Source organism: Calidris pugnax, unplaced genomic scaffold (genome assembly GCF_001431845.1).
Source record: "Calidris pugnax isolate Ruff unplaced genomic scaffold, ASM143184v1 scaffold273, whole genome shotgun sequence".
In the NCBI taxonomy this organism is placed as follows: Eukaryota; Metazoa; Chordata; class Aves; order Charadriiformes; family Scolopacidae; genus Calidris; species Calidris pugnax.
The window spans coordinates 11,963,751-11,985,346 of NW_015094508.1; positions in this window are offsets into that span (position 1 = coordinate 11,963,751).

Consider the following 21,596-nt stretch of genomic DNA (forward strand, 5'->3'; position numbering starts at 1 on the left):
CCCTCCCGCCCCCCCGGGGGGCTGCGCCGGGGCTGAGTCGCCTCTCACCCAACCCCCAGAGGGTCCTGGGGGGGTCCCGGGGGCAGCGCGGGGGGCTGCGAGGCTGCGGGGCCCCGGGCAGGAGGCACCGCACGGCCGCGGGCTGCGGGGGCAGGCTCACCTTTCCTTACTCAGTTTCTGTGTGTGTTTTTTAATAATTGGCCAATACGGTGTTTATCCTGATAATGTTTTCAATTATAGGGAGGCATTTTCAGGCCGTATTCCTGGAAATGAGATGCCGGATGGGTCGATAACGTTTGCACATGTGCCTCATGCGTGCATCATCGGGAGATCAATATGATTGCGCTGGTATGGAGATTTGTATCACACCTGTTCTCTGACATCACATAGAAACAGCTGCTGTTTCTTTTATTGTTTTTCTTTTTCTTTTTTTTTTTTCCCTTCTTTTTTAAATGCTAAATATTGGGTTTGTGTGTAACAACATGTCAGGGATATATTGTATAATCAGAAATGCTTTCTTCTTTCTCACTGTGTGCCTCCCGGTACGCCTCCCCCACCCTTTTCTGCTTTGCCAACAATCACATTTAAATTATCCAAAAAACAATAGGGTCGATCTGTAACTGAATTGTCAGGCAGCACACAAAAAGAGTGTTGTTCTCAGCTGACAGGTTTTAAAACTTCTTTCTACCAAGAAGTGTATGCATTTTAATATATGTTTTTGGATTTGAATCCAATCTTTGCAGCTGGCCCTGATCTTGGAATAATAAAGCCTTTAAAAAAAACCCCATATATACTAACATCTCAAACTTTTGGAAAGTTCAGATTTAGCTCTCAATTTACATAAAATGTGTGTCTTTGTCCTATCTGTAATATAGCTGTAGCTACAACAGACTCCATAATCCGAAATATTAAGTGGCTGGTCTCTGAGGAAAATTGCAGCAAAGTACTGAGTAGGAGGAAAAATAATCCCCAAGTGTAACCTTGTGTGACATGTGCTATTAACATACATACATATATATACACATGCACATATACATATGGGGGATATTTATTTTGTGATAAGTCAGTATTCATTGTACTTGTGTAATGTATTTCCTTTTACTCTTTACCCCTTAATGTGCTGCCTCTCGACAGAGGAACAGTTGCTTATGTCAAGAGTGGACCACCTGGGGACCTTTACTTCGATAAGGGGACCACGGCTGCGTAAAGTTTTTTTGGAGGATGTGGATAGGACTCCAAGCAAAAGCTGATTATTCGGAAGGGATTTGGATCTTGGGCAAGAGAAAACAGGAAGGCCTATCCTGGCATTTCCCAACCTAACATTCAAGAAAGAGGAAAAGGACTCAAACACCCTCCTGTGGTCCTGGATGTGTGCATCATCCTGTGTGGTTTCTCATACAACTGGCTTCTCCCACAGAGCAAGCCCTCAAATAAAGGTAGAACGTCCTCTTCTGGTAGGAGAGAAGACTTGTTAGCCTCCTTTATTTCCACCTATTTGTTCTGGTTGTCAGAAAAAGAAGGGACCATTCCTGGAAAACTACACTTTTACAAAGGTTCCCCTCTTCTGCATCTCAGATAAAAGATTTAAGGACTTTTCTGAGCACGATTGTGTTATTAAATTTTATAAGCTTTCCTTTTCTCTTTTTCTCTTCATTACAGGGCAATACAAGCCTTCAACAGCCTTTTCTGTACAAGTTTCATATGCTATTTCTCAGCATAAAGTAGCATAAAAATTTGGATTACAATGCTTCATTTCTTGATTTGGCCAAGGCTCTTCCACAGCAAAACAATTCCTTATAAAACTAAGCCCCAGAATATACTAAATGAATTCTAGTATGGGGTAGTGGATACGTGTGCTATTACACTGAAATTATTCTTACACATAAGTGGGACTATTAAACATAGAATTTTTATTGTATAGTATTGGTGAGTATTGTGTGTATTAGATGAATACGGGTACAGTGAACAGTTATTTTTTCTTTAAGTTGACATAAAAGTTGATTTCTGTTTTCAGGTAGTGGGCAATGTATTGAATTAAGAGGTACTAATAAATACCTCTGGTAAAAGTTGCAAAGGTAAGCTTGACCATCAGTGGATATTTGGCAAATCACATCTGAAAAGCTGTCATCCCTTTTGACCAAAACAGCTGGAAACAGGAACGCTATCTGAAACTTCTCCCTGTGGTTCAGTAGAAAGAAGGAATTGAGCATCGTCAAGAAGTTGCCTTGTAGGTGAGCAATTTGTAGTTTTAATAATCTACCCTATGATAGATGCTCAGACTATCTGGAGGGCACCCTAAAGGTTTAGTCCAATTCATTGTGGTTCACAGGAAGACTAGGAGGGCAGTGTGACTGTTAGTATCTCTGAGGTTAAATACGGAGTTTCTGGTAGCCCACGGTGGTCTAGCAACTTTGTGTGGTTTTTGTTTTGTTCATACTGTAGAAAGAGCATGTAGACAGATGGCATTCACATTTTACGTCAGGTAAAATTGACATGTATGTGGTATAAGCCAAACTGACCCCTTTCCTACCATTTATTGATGATTCAGGGTGTAGTAACAGAACTGCATATCCTCCTATGGTTTACTTTCTTCTTGTTGTAGGCCAGAACAGGGCAAACTGACTTAAGACACTCCAAAGACATTTTCTTCTCTTGTGTTGGCAGTACCAGAAACCAGCACTGGGAAAGAGCAGCAAATCTTTTTACTCAGTGTCCATTCCAAACAGGATGTGATGTGATAAGACTAGGTTTAATGCATGAGTGGAATGGTTGCTAAACAAGTTCCAAAAGGTTTCCAGGTTTTTGAAAACTTGGACGAAAGTATAAAATTCTAGTAGAAAATAAGCATGGAAAAAAATGTAAGGAAAGTATTTAAATTATTAACTATCTGAGGATGGAAAATGAAAAGTGATAAAGGAGTATCCTGATCTATTCCTTTATTGATCTGATCTGTTGATTGGATACTTTTCTATATAATTTCAGAGAACAGAAAGAAACTAGAAATATGTGCTAATTGTGGAATTTCTAGGGCAGAAAATGTCTCTCCCCTTCCCGGGACTGCAGTCTTGTCAGTAGCAGCAGGAATTCTGACATTGATTTTAAATGAAATTTTGAAAAGTTTAAAAAAAATAAATTTGAAAATATAGTTATTGCTGGAAACCCGCTGTAAGCAGCCCTTTAGAATGCTACTGTTTTAAAGGAATGCCAGAAAGACAGTGCCACCAGCTCTAGCCAACCTGTTTCCACGTAAAAGCTTAAGAAGTGGCGTAACAGGAAGGAGGTGGAAAGAGCAAAGCTGTCAGATAGAACAGCCCTTTGAAGGCCATTTTAGCTTGGGAAGCATTAAGCTAACTGTTGGCTGTCCTAAGTCATGTGCTAAGTGCAGAATGGCTCTTGCCCAACTTCCTGACTGGCAAACTGCCTTTTCTACTTCCACAACTCTGCCAAGTGGAGCTATGTCATATATGGTGATAAAACTTAAAATTTTTAAGTTAAAATTATAGATGAGGAGCAAGGTGCTTTCGGAATGGAGGGGTTATGTGTGGTGGTTGTACTTTTAAGGTCTGGAACATTTTGTGTGGCAGACTTCAAAAGACATGTCAGTTGGCAATCAGTTGCAGCTGGAACAGGATTGGAGACTAAACCCAAGATTAAAGTGAGGAAGGACGTAGTTTGTAAATAACTGCTGTGAAAATTCAATTAATTTTTGCCATTACTTTATTTTTGTTCTTGTTAGTTTGATTCTATTAAAGTTAATGTGGAGGGCATATCTGATTCATTGGATATATGGAGTCACATCATTTTCTAATCCAAAAAAGGCTTTGTTTGACTGTAGATCCTGGCTTGGTGCTTAAATGGAATAAAAACCACTGTTGAGAATAATACCCATACCCAACTGTGACAAGCTGAATATAGCATGGCCAAAAGGGTAACAAATGGACAATTTCCAGCTCAGTACACATATCTGGTGACGTACTGGTTCTTGTTTCTAGACTGAGAGAGTAGGTGCTTGAGTACGTCAAAGTTACAGCCTTGTTAGGGACAGATCATTAACTTCTTATTGTGAGGTTTGTATTTACTTTATTGTCCATCAAGGAAGAGGATCAGTTTTAATGGTTTACTTTCAAAGATTAATGGAGCCAAATGGATTTTAGACTGCTGTTTAGTCAGTGGCAGCTTATTGGGACATTATCAAAATTGTCCTACATGGTACATGTTGATAAATTCCAAATGCCACCTTCTAGTACTGCGTTGCATGTGTTGGTGAATATAGAGCATGTGATGAAAAAAATGAACGAGACAGAGCCCTCAGCAAAAATAATGATCTAAACCAGACTAATTGTGACAAAGAATTTTAGAGAAGTTAAGGTCATGGCTATGATGGAAGCAAAGAAAAGTCTGTTTCCCAATTGTGATGAGCTGATTTATTTTTATGAGCAGAAAAGAAATATCTCATTATTATCCCAGTTCTTTCAAACTTTTCTTTCGTAACTGAGTATATTTATAAAAAGCGTTTAAACATTTTTATTTCAAGATCTGGTACAGCATCACACATGTATGACAACTCTTCATAGCTCATAAAAATTTTCAGTCCATTAAAAAACACATTTCTGCTATCACATAAACAACAGTGAATTTACAAAATTAATTTTTAAGTACAAATTGGAGGCATTATGCTATATTAAATAAATGGCATGGCAAGTAACTGTAGACTTGGCGTACTACAGTGCAAAATAGTGGTATCTGTAGAGCTGCTAAAGTCTTATTTTGAAGTCAGGCTCTTATGGAATAAATATGACTACAAATATTAGCTACAACTATGGGAAGGAAGAAGAGCCCAGGTCAATTTATGCTTTATTTTGCGTCTGATTGCAAACACTTCTTTGAAGTGGATCCCCTGCATGTGCTGCTGAGAGCTTTTTGGCTTCACAGTATGTACTGTGTGAACTGTCTCCTTCCAGTAGCACAAAAACTCCTAAGTCCTCCCAGTAATCTCCCAAGAAAGGGGTCTAGGAGGATCCCTGTGGCTCCTGTTCTGTCTACTAACTTGGCTAGTTCACGTACACTTTCTTCTACCCTTGATCAAGAGGTAACTTGAGGAGCCAGCTGTTCTGAATAGAAGGACTGATATCCAGACTGCCAGTTGTTACGGTATGGGAAGTTCCTGTCATCCCTGGGTGTCTGGAAGAAGAAGAGATAGTGCATCTTGTGTGCACAGAGTAGCCAGTTCAGAAAGAGCTTGCAGTACAGTCAAGAACAGATGGGATCAAGATTCTGCTTTCTGGCCCTTACCTCTTCTAATTATCAACAAAGTCCTTTTTTTATCTCTGGTCATCAGAGTGGGGCTGGTACCTGTGGGGCCCCCAACTCTGAGAGCCTGCTAATCCTTAACAAGGCTGCTGTGAGAGCAAGAAGAGTAAGCATGGAGATAATTTGCCTCTCAGATGAGAGGGGTTGAGATAGATACAGGCAGAAAAAGATGGGAAATGGCAGGAAAAAAGATGGCTTTAGCCATTTTCCCACACATCCTATTGACTCCAGCTGCTGTTCGAGAAGTGTGTGGCATCACATCTGCTAGCCTTGTTTGAATAACCTGGGAACACTTGGACTTTACAAATGACATTAAATGCCTTTGTTTAGGCAACTGAATCAAGCACAAAATGACATGCCCAAAGGCATATAGATAGCCTGTGGAATAGCAGAGAGAAACCCCAACTCTCAACTGAATATATCTCTACTGGCCATCCTTTCTTGCTGCTGAGTTACTTTATCTCATTTATACATGCAAAAATCCACGAATTGGCCCCATGCTTTAAAATGTGAAATGGTAAAGAAAAGTTGATTATAAAAAGAAAAATTGTTTCATGAATGGATCATAAAATCCTGTCATTAAGGATTTGGTCTCTATTAGCTGGCTGTCTTTTATTTATTACTGTTACCATTGCATCATGTTTTTTGAAGACCAAAGAACTATCTGAGGTTTGCTTTTGAAGTCTGTGCCGCTTTCTTTCATTACAGGCAGTAGAAGGTGGCAGTGGTTTGGCCAGAGTCCATGTATTCCTTATTTCTAGCATCACATTTCCACCTTAATTGTACAAACCTGAAAGTCCCAATTTCCAAATCTAAACTCAGTCTGTTTCTAGTCTCTCATCACACTCATTGCCATACTCTGCTGAGCTCATTGAACTTTTTGAGCATCCTTCATAGGATTCAAAAGGAAGATGATCCATTGGGTCGTCCAAACTCCTTCTAACCTGAATGCTGTAATCATGATATCCATTATGTATGAGCAAAACCTGGAAATCTGAGAGTCTTGGCAGGCCCTGGCTTCTCTATAGTGATGGCAATAATGGTTAACTAGAGAGTGCCTTAGGTCTCACTTCTCTCACCAAAGGTTCTCATCATCCTTTGCTTTTAATTGCTGCTCGCCTCAGTGAGCTGCAGTATTGCCAAGGTCAAGTGTCCTGAATGTATGCATATGGTGAGGTTTGACTCAAGTCATTTTAAATAAGTAGTTTTTAACTGAGTACTCTTTCTTTCCTACTTTCTGGTTTCTGAGACGGCAATCATGTTTTCAGGCCTTTTTGCAGAACAATGACATTTTGCAAATAATTTTTTTTTTTTGAAATGAAAGCTGAGATTCTTATATGATGTCGGGATTTCAGCAGTTAGCCTTTTTAGAAGAACACCAAATACATCCTCTATAGAAACACTAGAATTTCCAAGTAGGAAATGGGCCTGTGCTGGCCTTGAAAGACGTGAAAGCAGAATAACAAAAATGGCCTATTATATAGAAAAGTGATTGCCAGAGAAAGACACTTTTCTTCATGTTAATTTACAGAAACTCAAGAGCATTTGGTGGAGGGACCTCTCCCCCTTGGAGAGGGAAGGGAAAGGGTAGTGTAGGGATAAATAATGGAATCTTTAGAACCTCAGAGAGGACTGTAAAATAGAGAATCAAAACAAACCTGTGCTATTAGATTTTAATTGGTGTTCGTGGTATTTTGGCAGAGAAAAGAAAAAAAATTTACTAAGGGATCTTAGCAGTAGGTCTTAGCAGGTTTTGAGGAACAACTTGAAAATCTGAAAATGCATTAATTTAAAACAATGTTCACTACTCCAAACTGACTTATATCTACAAAGAATTCATAAAATAAGAGAGACCTCTTGAGGACTAAGGATGAATTCCATTAACTCTATTTTTCTTAGATGACTTTGATATCTATGTAGGTTGCTCACCTGTTGGTAAGACAAAGGAAAACAAAATAAAGGAAAGCATTCCTGACAAGACCTAAGTCAACACTGATTTCACATCCATTAGGTGGAAAGTACATCCACGGGCAAGTGAATGCTTTATCCACAAAATTTTGAAGCGTGCTTTAGTATCCTGCTACTAGTAAAACATGAACCCTTAATTCTGAAGTATCTCAAAAATGAAGACATAAAAAATCTAGACAGTAGGAGAGTCATTTAAACATTAGACTCTGTGTACTATTTGTCTCAGACCATAATATCCCAACATTCAATACTGCAACTGAGGTAACTGACTTGAGGAAAACAGCAGCATACCAACAACATAGCTTGCAATGTCTGGAACCACTTACAAATTAAATAAAAGTACTGTTTTTCCCTGTCTTGTTTAAAGATGCACATAATTTTAAAAATCTTCTTTAAGCCTCCTACAAACTTTTGTTAGCACATCCTCATCATTTTTATTCTGCAGCAGGACAGTTGGAGGCAATTTTTGTCTTTTTATAGGATAGTCTAATAAGAGTGCAGTATGTGGGCGTTGATTGTATTAATCTTATTTTGAAAAAGAGAAAAACTCAAAAATGTACTTGGAGCTTCTCAGAAAAAAAATTATATACTTTTCACGGAACAGAGAGGTCAAATCCTGGAGACGTTCCAACCCCAAGTTAAAAAAAGTAACAACTTGAGGGAACAGAGTGTGTCCTCAGCAAGTTCGCTGAAGATACCAAACTGGGAGGGCTGGCTGACGCCCCAGCGGGCTGTGCTGCCATCCAGTGGCACTTGAACAGGCTGGAGAGCTGGGCAGAGAAGAACCTAATGAAGTTCAACAAGAGCAAATGTAAGGTCCTGCCCCTGGGGAAGAAGAACCCCAGGCACCAATATAGGTTAAGGGTGGATCTTCTGGGAAGTACTACAGAGGAGAAGGATCTGGGAGTCCTGGTGGATGGCAGGCTCTCCATGAGCCAGCCATGTGCCTTTGTCACCTAGAGGGCCAATGGAATCCTGGGCTGCATAGGGAAGAGTGTGGCCAGCAGGTCAAGGGAAGTCATTCTCCCCCTCTACTCTGCACTGGTGAGGCCACAATGGGAATACTCTGTCCAGTTCTGGGCTCCCCAGTTCAAGAGGGACAGGGAACTACTGGAGAGAGTCCAGCGAAGGGCAACTAAAATGATTATGGGATTGGAGCGCCTCCCTTTGGAGGAAAGGCTCAAAGAACTGGGGCTCTTTAGCCTGGAAAAGAGAAGGCTGAGGGGAGAACTCACCTATGTTTACAAGTTCCTAAAGGGTGGGTCGAAGGATGATGGAGCCGGACTCTTTTCAGTGGTTTCCAGTGATAGGACGAGGGGCAATGGGCACAAGCTGGAACAGAGAAAGTTCCACTCAAATATGAGGAAGAACTTCTTTAGGTGAGGGTGACAGAGCCCTGTAACAGGCTGCTGAGAGAGGTCATGGAGTCCCCTTCTCTGGAGATTTTCAAGACCCGCATGGGTACAGTCCTGAGTAATGTGCTCTGGGCAATCCTGCTTGAGCAGGGGAGTTGGACTAGATGATCTCTAGAGGTCCCTTCCAACTCTGTCAAATCCATGAATCTGTGACACAAAGATGAATGGTCACAGAAGAGTATATCGGGATGTGGGGAGAGAAGGTAGATAGTAGGAGTTCATTTGCAATTAATTTTTTACTCTTTAATATTTTAGTATGTTGCTTAAAGTGATAGGATGTTTGTGATTCAATTGCAGTAATATCCTTTTAGATGCAAAATCAAGATTATCTTCAAATCCGATCTCTGTTTTTTGATTCCTGTTCAGACAAGACACGCAGGTTATGATGCCTATTATTAGATCAGGACCCATCACTTTCTCAGTTACATGCATGGTAAGTATGCGTGGCCTGTTATTTCAGCCAAACTCTTCTGAAAGAATTCCTTTTTTATGCTGTGAACGCGCTACATACAAAAGTAGTTATTTTGTATGTCGGAGGAGAAGTGACATCATTTAGCACCTTCTTTTGTCTTAACATCTTACAATCAAAAAAGTTTCCTTGTTCCATAGGCAGCAAACTCAAGCTGAGAAAGATTTGTAGAGGGAGCTTTGAAGGCTCAGAGGTGCAGGCAGGGGAAAAGGTGTTTTATACTTCATAAATTGCTCCTGCAAGAAACACTAGTGATGTAAAGCAGAGGCTGTAACCCCTGTATTTGGACAATGAAAATTAGCACTACACTGAGGCAGAGCACACAGTCCTGCCTCTTTCTGCTGCTGCTTATGCTTGTCCTTTAGGCATAACCCTCTAGTGGAACAGGATGGGATTTCAGTCGCATGTGGGAAATGTCTCCAGTGTCTTTCAAACAGCGTGCCATGAGAGATGCTCCCCCTGAGACCACTCTGGTTGCATCCAAGCTCTGACTCCCTGAAAGGCTGTGCAGAAAGACAGATGTTTGGCTTGCAGCTGTCCAGAGGGGCATTTCTGTGGTGTTCCTTGAGGAGTGTTCCCACCAAGTCCATGGGAACCCCACAGTTTGAGGTCTATGAGGTGTGCTGCCCTCTCTTAAGTCCTGCCTCTACCCAGTTAACTCATATCACATCAAGAATTACAGATGGTTGCTCTAGATTCCCTCATGAAGCCTCACTGCTTTGCTGCTGGTTTCTGAGCTGAGGTGCCATTCTCTTTTTGTGATGAAAACAGAAAATTGCTAACTTTTATTACTCTGAATTATTTGTAAAGTAAGCAAATAAAATTCAGCTGCAGAGATCCCAAGATGAAAGAAAAAAGGAAACTCTGGTTTTGTTTTGTTTTTTTACATTATTTATTTTTAGGGAGATGAGTGGAGGGAGACATCTTCAGCACCATGAAACTGATTCATTTTAAATTCAGATTGTCAGTAGCTACTTTTATGACTCCCTTCTCCATGAATTTCACCAGATGACCTTTTCACACAATGACGACATCTTATTTGGTTCCTGGAGTGGCTTCCTTTCCCCAGGTGTCTGCTGTAAGGAAAGACAGAATTTGATGTACACAGGTCAGTTGCTTTCAGGAGTAATTTTTACCACTGACTGGGTATATTAGATGCTGCCAGATTTAAAGGGATTATTCATCCCATTAGAAATAGTTGGGAACGAAAGGAACAGGTTTTATTTCTCCCAGGCCTTAGGCAGTTCAGCATTTTGCAAGAATGCCTTCAGGAATCCAGTGCTAAGCAATAAGGTACTGGATATAAATGTACTGACGTTGTACACATAAGGTTAATTTGCAAAGGAGAAAGATGGATTTGGGGTTAAAATAGAACATAGCAGCTGGAAAATCCTTACTGGTCTTTCTTGTGTCATTCTGAGAAACTGATTTCATTTGTTTTGTTCTAGGTCACTGCAAATTTATGGTAATGGCAATATGTTGTAATCTGAGTGCAATTATGAATGAAATATTTGGTCCTGGGCTATTTTGAAGCTCTGCTGTCAAATACAGAATGTGCACCATGTAGCTGCAGGGGAAATGCAGTCACTGGCGTGGAGATTGCCTGTGTGATAACCCGGATGAAGGAGGACCTACTTGGGTGCTGCTCTGGAGGTGGAAAGGGAGATGCTGCTCGGGATGGGAAGGACACGCTGCCCCTCGGCAGCCTAACATCTCTGCTGTCACATCCTAGCAGTTCTGGTGGCACCTGCTGAAAGAGGGCACTAAAGGTTCCTGCCTCCTGACTGTTTCCCTCTGCTACTTGATGACTGTGGGAAGGGGAGAAGGACGGGTATCCCCCCAGGTGAGGGTACAAGCCATGTGTGCGGAGACATGGAGTAACTCTCCTGGCTGGCCCTGAAACCAGGATAGACTGTGACTGGGCAAGCAGCTGCACCTCTGCTCCTGAACAGATCAGTGCTATCTCCAGTTCTGATCTGTCCCAAGCCTCTCTTTGGTGCCCACAGCTCTTTTTCCTCCTCAGGTGGGATACTCATTCCAGGGTTGTGCAGGGCTTTTCCTCTCAAGTCTAACTGAAGTCAGTATTTTTAGATTTCAAGGACACCTTGCAAAGTAGATATGCATTTGTTCTTACCTTTCAGGCGATTTAGAATGACAGACTCTGGGTACCTATGCTGTCATCCATAGAGGTGTAGCACTGAAGCTTCTGATATAAGTCACTCATTTTACAGGTAGGTCAGCAATTAAAAAAAATGCAGGAAACCTAGTCAGTGAACAGACTTTACAGATGCAATGCACAGACAGACATGACAGTTAAAATTAACATTTCAGCACCACCTAGCCACCTATATATTTCATCAAGCAGAACTTTTAAAGGGCCTTGTGGAAGCACCATCTCCTGATTTCCTATAAAACTACAAATGCCGTGGAAACTTTTCTGCTGTTTGTTCTATGTTGAAATGGGCTCAGTGCTAAATACTAAACAGAAAGAAGTTCCATCTTGGATTCAGGTTTGAATCGGAATGAGTTGTTTATGTTGCTCTGTAGTTTATGGATTGCTTTTCTTTCCTATGCAAGTTAATGGAGAAAAACTACTACAACCTGAACGTCTCTTCTGTGCTTTCCAGATCATGTGACGTAGCATCTGCAGGATCGTTCCTGGTAATTTTAATAATGACTCTTCATGATATTTATAAACATCCCAGGAGATTCCACTTCCTGATTACTTACATGATAATTATACAAAAACAAACCACCTAGCTCTAATACAGGGCCAAGATACAGTATGCCAGCTGAACACACTAGAGTCAAAAAGCAATGACTCATTTACAGACCTGTTCTCCACAGTCATTTATAAACAAAAGGAAAAAACATTGTCAAGGAAATAATGGATGAATGGATTTTCATAATCCTTTCTAGGTAGAACAACATGGAATACATTAAATTCAGAAACTGTGAAGGGGATGTGATATTTTACTATACTGAATCATATGTGAGAAGAACCAGGGCCTCCTATTGCATTATCAGATTTTATGTGTGGACAGATTTATGTGTGGACAACTCTTCTTCATCTTGCAGGATTTAGTCTGAAGAGCTCAAGAGTGGGACATGCATTGTTCTTCAGAGTTAATGAGATTACTACAGGTAATGGTGGGAGCTGCCTCATAACACTGCAGAATAATTTTACAGAGAAGGTAAAACATAACTGCCTTTGTCAGATGAGTTGAATAAGAAAAGTGTTTAGGACTACTCGTATGGGTAGAATGAGAATTATTTGACCCATGATCTTACATATCAAATATCTTTACATATTATTAACAATCTATTAAGCTGGACATTAAAATGTGACTTGTTAATGCCAAATTTATGTCATGTGGAACAGGAAGAGAAAGAACAGAGTCTTTCCTATAGGGTTTGTCAAGACTTTTTTCACTAAACTTGTAAGTGGCCCATGGCCATAGGTGCAGATTATAAATTAGCTCGGAGGCTGGTGTTTCCGTGGCTGCAGGGAAACTAGTGCCAACATGTATTCACAGACCATATCCGCAATATCCACACTAAAATTATGTGCCAGTGCTTGCAATAGACAACAAATGGAAGTAAGCTTATGATGCTGGAAATTTTTTTCCTATCTACTGAAATTAAAACTGGAACAATAAATACTAAGGCTGGGAGATTATTTTTGATCTCTGCCACCATTAACATTCCCATCTCAGATGTTTTGCTTGTAATAGTTCTGTTTCGTTATGTAAAACCATGAAAGACAGCGATTTTTCCTCTCTTTCATTTGTTCCTCTCTCTGTCTCGCACACACACAAAGATAAATGGTAAAAGAAAGGAAAGAGGTTTCAGTTCTTTATCTGGGACACAGAAATGATGATGCTGAGTGCCTGAGTGCAGTAGACTATCTCTGACAGAGATCAACTCTGCCAGAAGCCTCTGAAAAGGACCGAGAAACCCCAGGGCAGACAAATAAGGAATAATGTGACCACAGGGAAGATTCTTCATTGTGGTAGTCAGTTAGTGGTCAGCTCTGTGTCTGAAACGTGCATTGACGCTCTCACTCTCGCAGAGAGGGTATCTGTCTGCCACATGTAACTGCCGTGGTTTTGACCTGTCACAGAGTCTAAGCCTTTCAAATCCCCTCTAAATTCTTTGCCTGGTTTTTTATCTTGTAGCAGTGAGTTTAACACTTAAATAAGTAGGTCTTTTCATCGTGCCTAAAAATAACTCCTATTTTGATGGAGGTGTGAATTAGAAACATATAATTTGGGACTGTAGCTGCTTAAATTCTTCTCTCTGATCATTTCCAGCATTGAATTCTCCAGAAAGTAGTGCGGAGAAAGATATGATATACAGCACAAAATGTTTGGAGTACTAGTTGGAAACATCTGGAGGCCCGTGCTTTTGTCACCACCAGCTGCCCAGGGTGCTTGTGTGCCAAGGAAAGGAGGTAATGACAGAGAGAGGGAGCAGGAGAACTCCAGCCCCACTTTCTGCACCGGCAGTTCCCTTGCAGCGTCCTGAGTGCTTCAGTGGCGAGTAAAAAAGATCCTTTTCTAAAGACAAGCTTGCTGTCCTTCTTTCCAGCCTGTGCTCACATCAGGGTGGTGTCTGGGGTGGTGGGAGGCTGGGCTGCAGCAGGGCTGGGTGGCACACCTGAGGGAGGGCAGCTCGCTCCTGGACCTGTTGTCCTCCTGCTTGAGCAGAGGATGCTTCCCAGGGGTGCATGAGCCACACCTGGGGCTATGTTACAGGAGTGTTCCCCTTTTTATATTTAAAACAGATTGCCTTTTAAATTTGTTTTCTTGTTGTTTTATGAGGACAAAGGATAACTGAAATTTTTTGTTTGTTATGGGTTTGCCTAGTGACCATCTGTGGGCCTCCCTGTGGTAGCCATAGCTGAAGTTTAGAGTAATAGTTCCTAATTCTCATATCTCAACATCAAAATAGACCAAACAGATGAAGGGCAAGAAAAGTGGCAGAAAATGCAAGCAAAATAAGAGTATTCAGTTCACGTCTGTCATGCAATTTTATTTTACAGTGTGTGCTTGTACTGTGACTGCTGGTTTTATTTATTTCCAAGTCAAATAATCCTAACATTTTAAGGCTATGAAATCCTTCTCATGGCTGTAACATGCTTATCAGCTGTCTCCAGTCACTTTCTATTTCTGTTAAATCCTTGCTTAGGTGGAGTAATCAGAACAGAACATAATATTCAACATGAGGGCATACCACTGATTTGCATAACAGCATTCAGATATTTTCAGTATTATTTCTTATTACTTGCTGACCAAAGCAGTTGGAACAGATGTTTCCCCTGAGCTGTACACAATGACATCTAGCTGTTTTTCTTGAGTGTATAAGCAATGCAGAAGTGGTTCAAATTATGCTTGCCATTGTACATTGCTTCCTGAATTGGTGTAGTAATATTATTTATTATCTGCTCATGCTTTGCAAAAAAAAAAAAAAAAAAGCTTTTCACAATGGGCTATGTAATCAGGGAATGGTGGAAAGCTTCCCCTCTGTAAGTCTGCAAAAATCATGCTTTTTGATGAATATATTATCAAAACTTTTCTTTGCTGAATTTTTGGACATGGAGAAGTTTCCAATAGCTAGGAATGGCAGTAGAGAGCCAAGACTTAGGAGGTTGTGTAATTACTACATACTCCTCATCTTTCATAAGACAGGCTTATCTACAGGCTGCAATTCTGCATGAACCAAATACTTAGGTTTGGTGGTTGACTTCTGCTGCTTCCCTTTCCCTTTCCTGGAGCTCTGCCTGAAGGATAGTCAGCCACACTTTACGTAGTGACTGCTAAGCGTGACTTTCTTCCAACCCTTTTTAAACAGACACTTTGGGTAGTTTTAAATGTAAATAATTTAATAGACTCTAGCCAGTAGTTGCTAAGGCTAATGCAACCAGAGCGTCTTGTTTGTAAATAACAACCAAATCAAATGCATTCAGCATACATGCCGTGACGTACATGTATGATTTAACAACCTCCCCCCCTCGCCTCCCCAGTGGTGCATTACAAAGCAACAGCTAACATGCACTTGTGGGACAGTTGTAGCTGCAGAAATCTAGAATGCATTTTCCCAAGTAGTATAGCATGGATAACATTCTTTGTCATAGTATTTGTGCTTTTATTTTTTTTTTTTTAGTGTAATTTTGTGTGTGAAAAGGATCTATCAAGAAAGTGAATATTGTTGTGTTGTATCTTATGTCTTATTGTTAAGTAACAGAATCACATGTCAACTTCTGCACCTGCACATACCCTTTATTTTATGTTTTGTGGCATGAAAAGGAAAATTCTGTGGTATCCCATATTGAGACGTATGGAGCTGGCTTCAAGGCAGCACAGACCTGTATGAAATGAGAAAGTTTGAGGGCTTTGTGAACTTTTATAGAGGATCAGAAGAAAGCTGTTTGGCACAGGTGTTTCTGTAATTGTGATACACTGGAAAAATTCAGCGTGTTCAAGGGCACTTACACTGTGGCTACAGCTGTTCTAACTCATACTTTTGCATGGACGATGTGGTGTTTTAGTGTTAGCACACTTGGTTGTGTAATATAAAACAAGTAGGAAAGGGAATATTAGTTTGACCAAGGTGGTGCTCTTTCTTTTTTTGTTGTTTTATGCGTTTTTGTCCCTTCTCATAGAAATGCCACTGACAAAAACTGTGTCATGACAAAGTGACTGGGGTGGAGAGTGGCCAGATATTTCCCAACACCTCTGCTTCACCCTGATGTTCATCTTCACGTGCCACTTGGTTTCCCTGAGCTAGGAAGCATAAAGCACAAATGCAGAGGGAGAGAACAAAGTGGGGATGTTTTGAATCTCTCCTGCAGCACAGAAGTATGGCAATATAAGTTATTCTTTTGCTCCCTGGCTTGCAGTTTGTTCCTGTCTGTTTAAAAGAAATGGGGTCCTGAACTCTAAGGCGGCTGGGTTGCAAAGCACTGGTTTCAAACCTGTCGGGATTGTACTGTGTGCATCTGGTGATCAGAATTAATTTCAAAAGAGGCACTGGCATTATCGTTAATGCGGTTATCTAACCTTTTTATATAGGGGAACAGGTTAATGTCACACGGAGAACAAGGATAGGGTTCTTGTCTATGGGAGAGTCTATTCTGTGCTGGAACAGATGTTTATGCAGTCTATGCTCTGAGCTTGCAGGCTGCTGCTGCTGGGATGGATGCTGGCTCACGAAGACCTGTCTGAATGGCCAGTCTGATCCTCTGCCTAGGTGGCTTCTCTGAATGATAGTGAGGTTATTCAGCTGTGTGTTAATCTAAAATGAGATTGGGCATCTGTAGCCACTTAGGCTAGGCGTTTTCACAGCAGTTTGAGAGAAATTTAACAGGGGGTGGTAGACTTTATTCCTAGTAAGTCTACGAACAGCGAAGCTACTGAAATACACTTTCTTACAGTGGAGTATTTTGTGGTTAGGTTCCCTAGTGTCTAATAAGATACAGACTCATGCCACAGCTTTTCCAGGGACACTGATAGGAGTTATTTTTTCATTGTGGCTATCTGTTTTCATGAAGCTCATAGAAACTTAACATCTCTGAGATTAACTCCCCTCTGCCATGTTGATTAATTAAACTGGGTAATGTCTTCAAAAGCTTTGAAGGATGGTCAGAGTCTGTGAGAGAGAAATACACAGATGCATAAGCATGTGCATAGACGCACACATACACAGAATGCTCAGCATAATTAGGCTAATAAGCTTAATTTTGCTAGAAAAAAAAAGGCTCAAAATATAAGAAGAGAATAAGGAACAAAGTTTGTGAAACTGACAAGGGAAATCCTGTAACATAAACAAAAACTTAGATTGAGTTAGGTCTGATTTCCCTGATGCTTCTGGTTCTCTCTTCATTAATCTTGATGTGTCTGTTTCAGTGTCATACATTGTCTTATTCACACTGGTGTAAGTGAGCAGTGAATCAGACTCAGAGGGACGAGCAGAATGTCTCTTGATAAGGGATTCTGCTGTAACCATCGGCAGTGAGACATGCAGGAAGGGTACATTTTTGGACAGCTTTAATATAAAATCCAGTGTCAATTTGGAGGCTAAGCTTTTTGCAGGAACTTCAGTGGAGTGATGTCAATTTATGCCAGACACCAAGCAAATGAAGAGCTTTAGCTTACCAAGTCTAACATTCACTCTACTTGTTAATAATTTTCATTATACCTAGAGTGACATTTGAGATACTTCATACAATGGTTAATATCACCTGACTTTTATTTTAAAAAGTTAGATGTTAAGTATGCATTAGTTGTCTAGCCTCCTGAGTGAGTGAAAAAGGAAGAGGGAGTGATTTTAGTGATGATTTCAGGGTGGAAGAAATTGCACTTTGGAGGTACCTTTGTAGGCAGCCTAGACTAGTAACTCAAACTAGACACACTGCCTTTGAATTGCTAATGTGAGGTAAGACGGACACTACCTAGAGCCTCTGCTAACACACATATGTTGAAATGGTCTTACCCAGAGATTTCTGTGCTTAATATGGCTTGAAACTTCTTACTGCTTGTGAAGGATCTGCTTATTATCCTGTGCTTGGAGATTTTATTCCTTTTCAAAGGTTTTCAAGTTGTTGATGATGGAATATTTCCTGTTGTTCATGTTGGTTTCTGTAGGAAAAGGTCCTTGATGCTTGTCATATATCTACATGGTAAATTGAGTGATCAATCTTCAGAGATAGTCATGGTACCCAAATGGTTCTAGAGTTCTATCACATATTTGGGGTATGAATGACTGTGTGTTACTTTTCCCGAAGAACAGTTCTGAAGTGGGGAAGTGTTGAGAAACTGGTTTTTGTCACAGTAGTGTCTCTCCTTTAAACAATGTTTCTCATTAGATGGCTCCATCAATCTTCTTATAGAAGGTTGATAATATCTTATCACAACACACAGAATGTAGCATCCATCTTCCATTTCTGTCTCATGATTCATACCAGTTGTATTTGCAGTTCCAGTGTGGTTAGAGGTTGACAGACACACAATTGGACTTTTTCTAAAAAAGTAGTGAGATCTATTATTTATTTAAATAGCACAGAATGATATTTGGTTTATTTAAAATGTATTTATTTTATTAAATCTTCTCTATTATTCTCTTAAGGGACCATAAGGATAATCAGGTAAAATTGTAAGACCACTTACACACATTTTACAATAACTTAACAAAAGTTACCAGCAATAGCATATCACTTGCTAAGCCTCTAAAAACCACTGCAGAATGGTAATCTTTCTGCTGATGATAAATTGAACTTTTCCATTTCTATTATAACGCTAATAAAGAGGAAGAGTTAAAGACCAGCCACTCTGTATGGGTTGAATATTTTACCCTTTCCTGGAATGAAATACGTTATTTTCTATTCTTATTCCTTTAGCAGACATGCATATAAAAAGGCTACCTCTTATTTTATGAACGTATGGTTGGTGCACACATCTGTTCATTTAACTGTACTGTACTGTTGTCCTACAGCTGTCTTTAGGGCATTACTTAAAGCAAAATCAGTCCTGCAAAAACAACTTCATCCATTTGCTTCTTTCTTCTCTCTGAGTTTTCCTCATCTCCTGTATCTGTCTTCTAGACTTACTGGATTATTTAAATTCACTCAAAGTCAGACCTTATTGTCAGATATTTTTCAGCCACCTCACAATAAAAGTATCCCGGTGTATTTTACATCCAGGTGAATATACCAAATTAGCGTTTTATTTAGACTAGCAAAGTTATGTATCGCTTTGCCTATAATGATCTTTTCCTTTAAAAAACAAAACAAAACAGGAAAAAAATCAGAAGTTGAACTTAATATCTTATCAGACAGCAAAATCAAAGCTAACTGCTCTGTAAGCGGGTTCGTGACAATTCAGAGGTCTATGTTGTAAGATCCCAATCAAGTAAACAGTTACAATAATACTAAGATATTTGCCCATGGGCCTTTAAGAGAGATGGAAATGTGGCTGACCTTCCTGTCTCCTCTTGTGTGACCTGACATACAAGGAATATCCTGGAAGAATCAATGAAGTGAACAGTAGTAAAGCCAGAGAGCAGAAACCTGACCTCAGAGATGATAAGCATTCTATGAATGCTTTGATAGAAGGGCAGGGAGGCAGACAGAGTTCAGATATAAAGAGCTTCATGGAAGGAAGGCTGCAGGCAAAACTGAAAAGAGAATCCAAAGAAGACAATTAGGAAGAAATGTTGTCAGTGTTGACACTGAAGCCGGAGAGAAGGGAGAAGGAGAGGAGGTATAGCTATGGGGAAAAGAAGGGATATGAAGTCCCCATGCTGTGTTTGAGATGTTCAAATTAGGCCGTGAGTTGAGTGTAAGATAGAGCTCCAGAGGATTATCTGGAGTCCTAGTACTTACAGCAGTGGTAGGAGATGTTGGCAGGTGTTTTGCAAACTGTGTGTGAGCAAACAGGATGAAATGAAGACGGGAATGAGGTGATTCTGCTAGCAGTAAGATTTTATTGTGAGGAAAGAATGATTTTTTTTTTTTCTTTCAGGTGCATTATTGACAAAACATCAGGACATTCAAACAACAATTCCTGTTTGGAGATGGCTGTAGAAAGAGGAGGTGAAGATGTTATAGTTAAAAAATGCAGTTGATGGGAGGGCAAGTGACGTATATTACAAACGTCTTACTGAGACAGCAAAGAGCAAAGGTGGAGAGAGATTGGGAATGAACAAGGCATGGCTGAAGACAATGTTTCTAAAAGAACGGAGAAGGGGGCAATGACTATGATGCTTTGCCCTTATAACAAAACGTACTGAAGTAGGTGTTTATGGTGTGAATTGGGGTCTGAGGAGGAGCACTGTTTATGAGGCTGAAAATTTCCTTCCGTGTATGAATTTACCTTGCTCCCAAGCTGCTGTGTCCCAAGTTATACTGAGAGGCCAAGATTCATCCTGCCTAAATACAGGTGGGAAGTATTTGTGACAAATGTCAAACTGAGGCTTCTAAGTTTGGGATCCTATTGCCTATCCTATTCTCTTTTCTGTCAAACTAAAGGAGACGTTACAGTTAATGGCAATGGCGTAGGACCAAGGTCTCAGTTCTGCATGGATGGAGTGTGGACAAGACTTGGGATTGTGCATCTGCTTGTCATACTTTATTTAAGGGAGATCTGGATTTCAGGGAGATCATTATAATAATTGTGTTGGTTATATGCTTTACTGTCAGAAATTTTGAATCTATAATTAATTAGAAATGACCAAAAGGCAATATGTCACTTCCCAAGTTCATAAAGGCTGGAAAATATTTTAAATTGAAATCAGAAGAAATGGGGGTGGGGAGAAAATATGGAGAAATATTTCACAAAGGGGTAAGAAATCAACTACCAGCCACATAGTCACGAAAAAAAAAATCTGTCCATAGCGAATTACCAGGGTCCTGCATTATTGTTGAAGGCAAGGAAGAATAACTCTAATATTACACAACACATTTGTTTTCACATGTTTAATTAGATTTTGTAGAAATGGAAAAATAATTTGTTTTTATGGAACTACTATCAGTCTGTAACCCAAAACCTCTTTCAATATTTAAATGTTTTAATATAAACCATTCATACTGGACTAAGTAAAAAAATATGTTCAAAATGGAAATAATCCAGATAATATGCTCTGCTTTCTTTTACAAGCCTCAAATAGCTTCCATTTTACTAACAGTTTTATATCTGTATAAATGTAGGTAGGAAATGTTTGTAACATAAAGATGTATGGCCACTTTTTACATTACTGAATGGGTTGTATGCCAGCAGTATGTTAGGCACATTATACCGCAGTCTGACTGACTGTGGTGTTGATTTCTTTGTAGAGTCATCAGAGAGTTACAGAAAGCCATCTTTTGAAAGCCATCGAGGATTACTTTGTCATCAGACCAGTTGGATCCCATCTGGACTGCTTGTCATCAGCTCGCTGCAATCGTTTATTGTGTTGTCACAAGCATAGGCAACCTTTTCTGAGGTTTGGCCTTTAGCTGATTGTGTAGCATTCTCTGCTAATCCAGCAGAGGATTGCGAGAGTGCCGATCTGAAATGGTAAGCAAACAGAGATTTGAGTTGAGGGGAACATCAAAGGTTAAGGACATGCTAGGCACAGTTTTGCCAAACTCTGAAACATGTTTCTTTGGAACCTTTGAAATCACAGGGAATTTTTTTTATTTTTTTAATTAATTTGCCCCACAATGAACATTATCTTATACTGAAAGTAGTTCCCTGGAAACAAGTGTTACTCTTTATAGGGGCAAATGCAAGTGCTATAGAGTTGGTCGGTGGGAACTGTGCAATCACCTATACAACATTTTATAAGGCCTTTGAACTGGCTCTTACAGCTCTTGTGGGGGACACAGTTGTATCTGAACCCACAGCATGCCTGTGAGTTCATGTCAAAACCCATGCTTGGAGTCCTGAGTAATATTT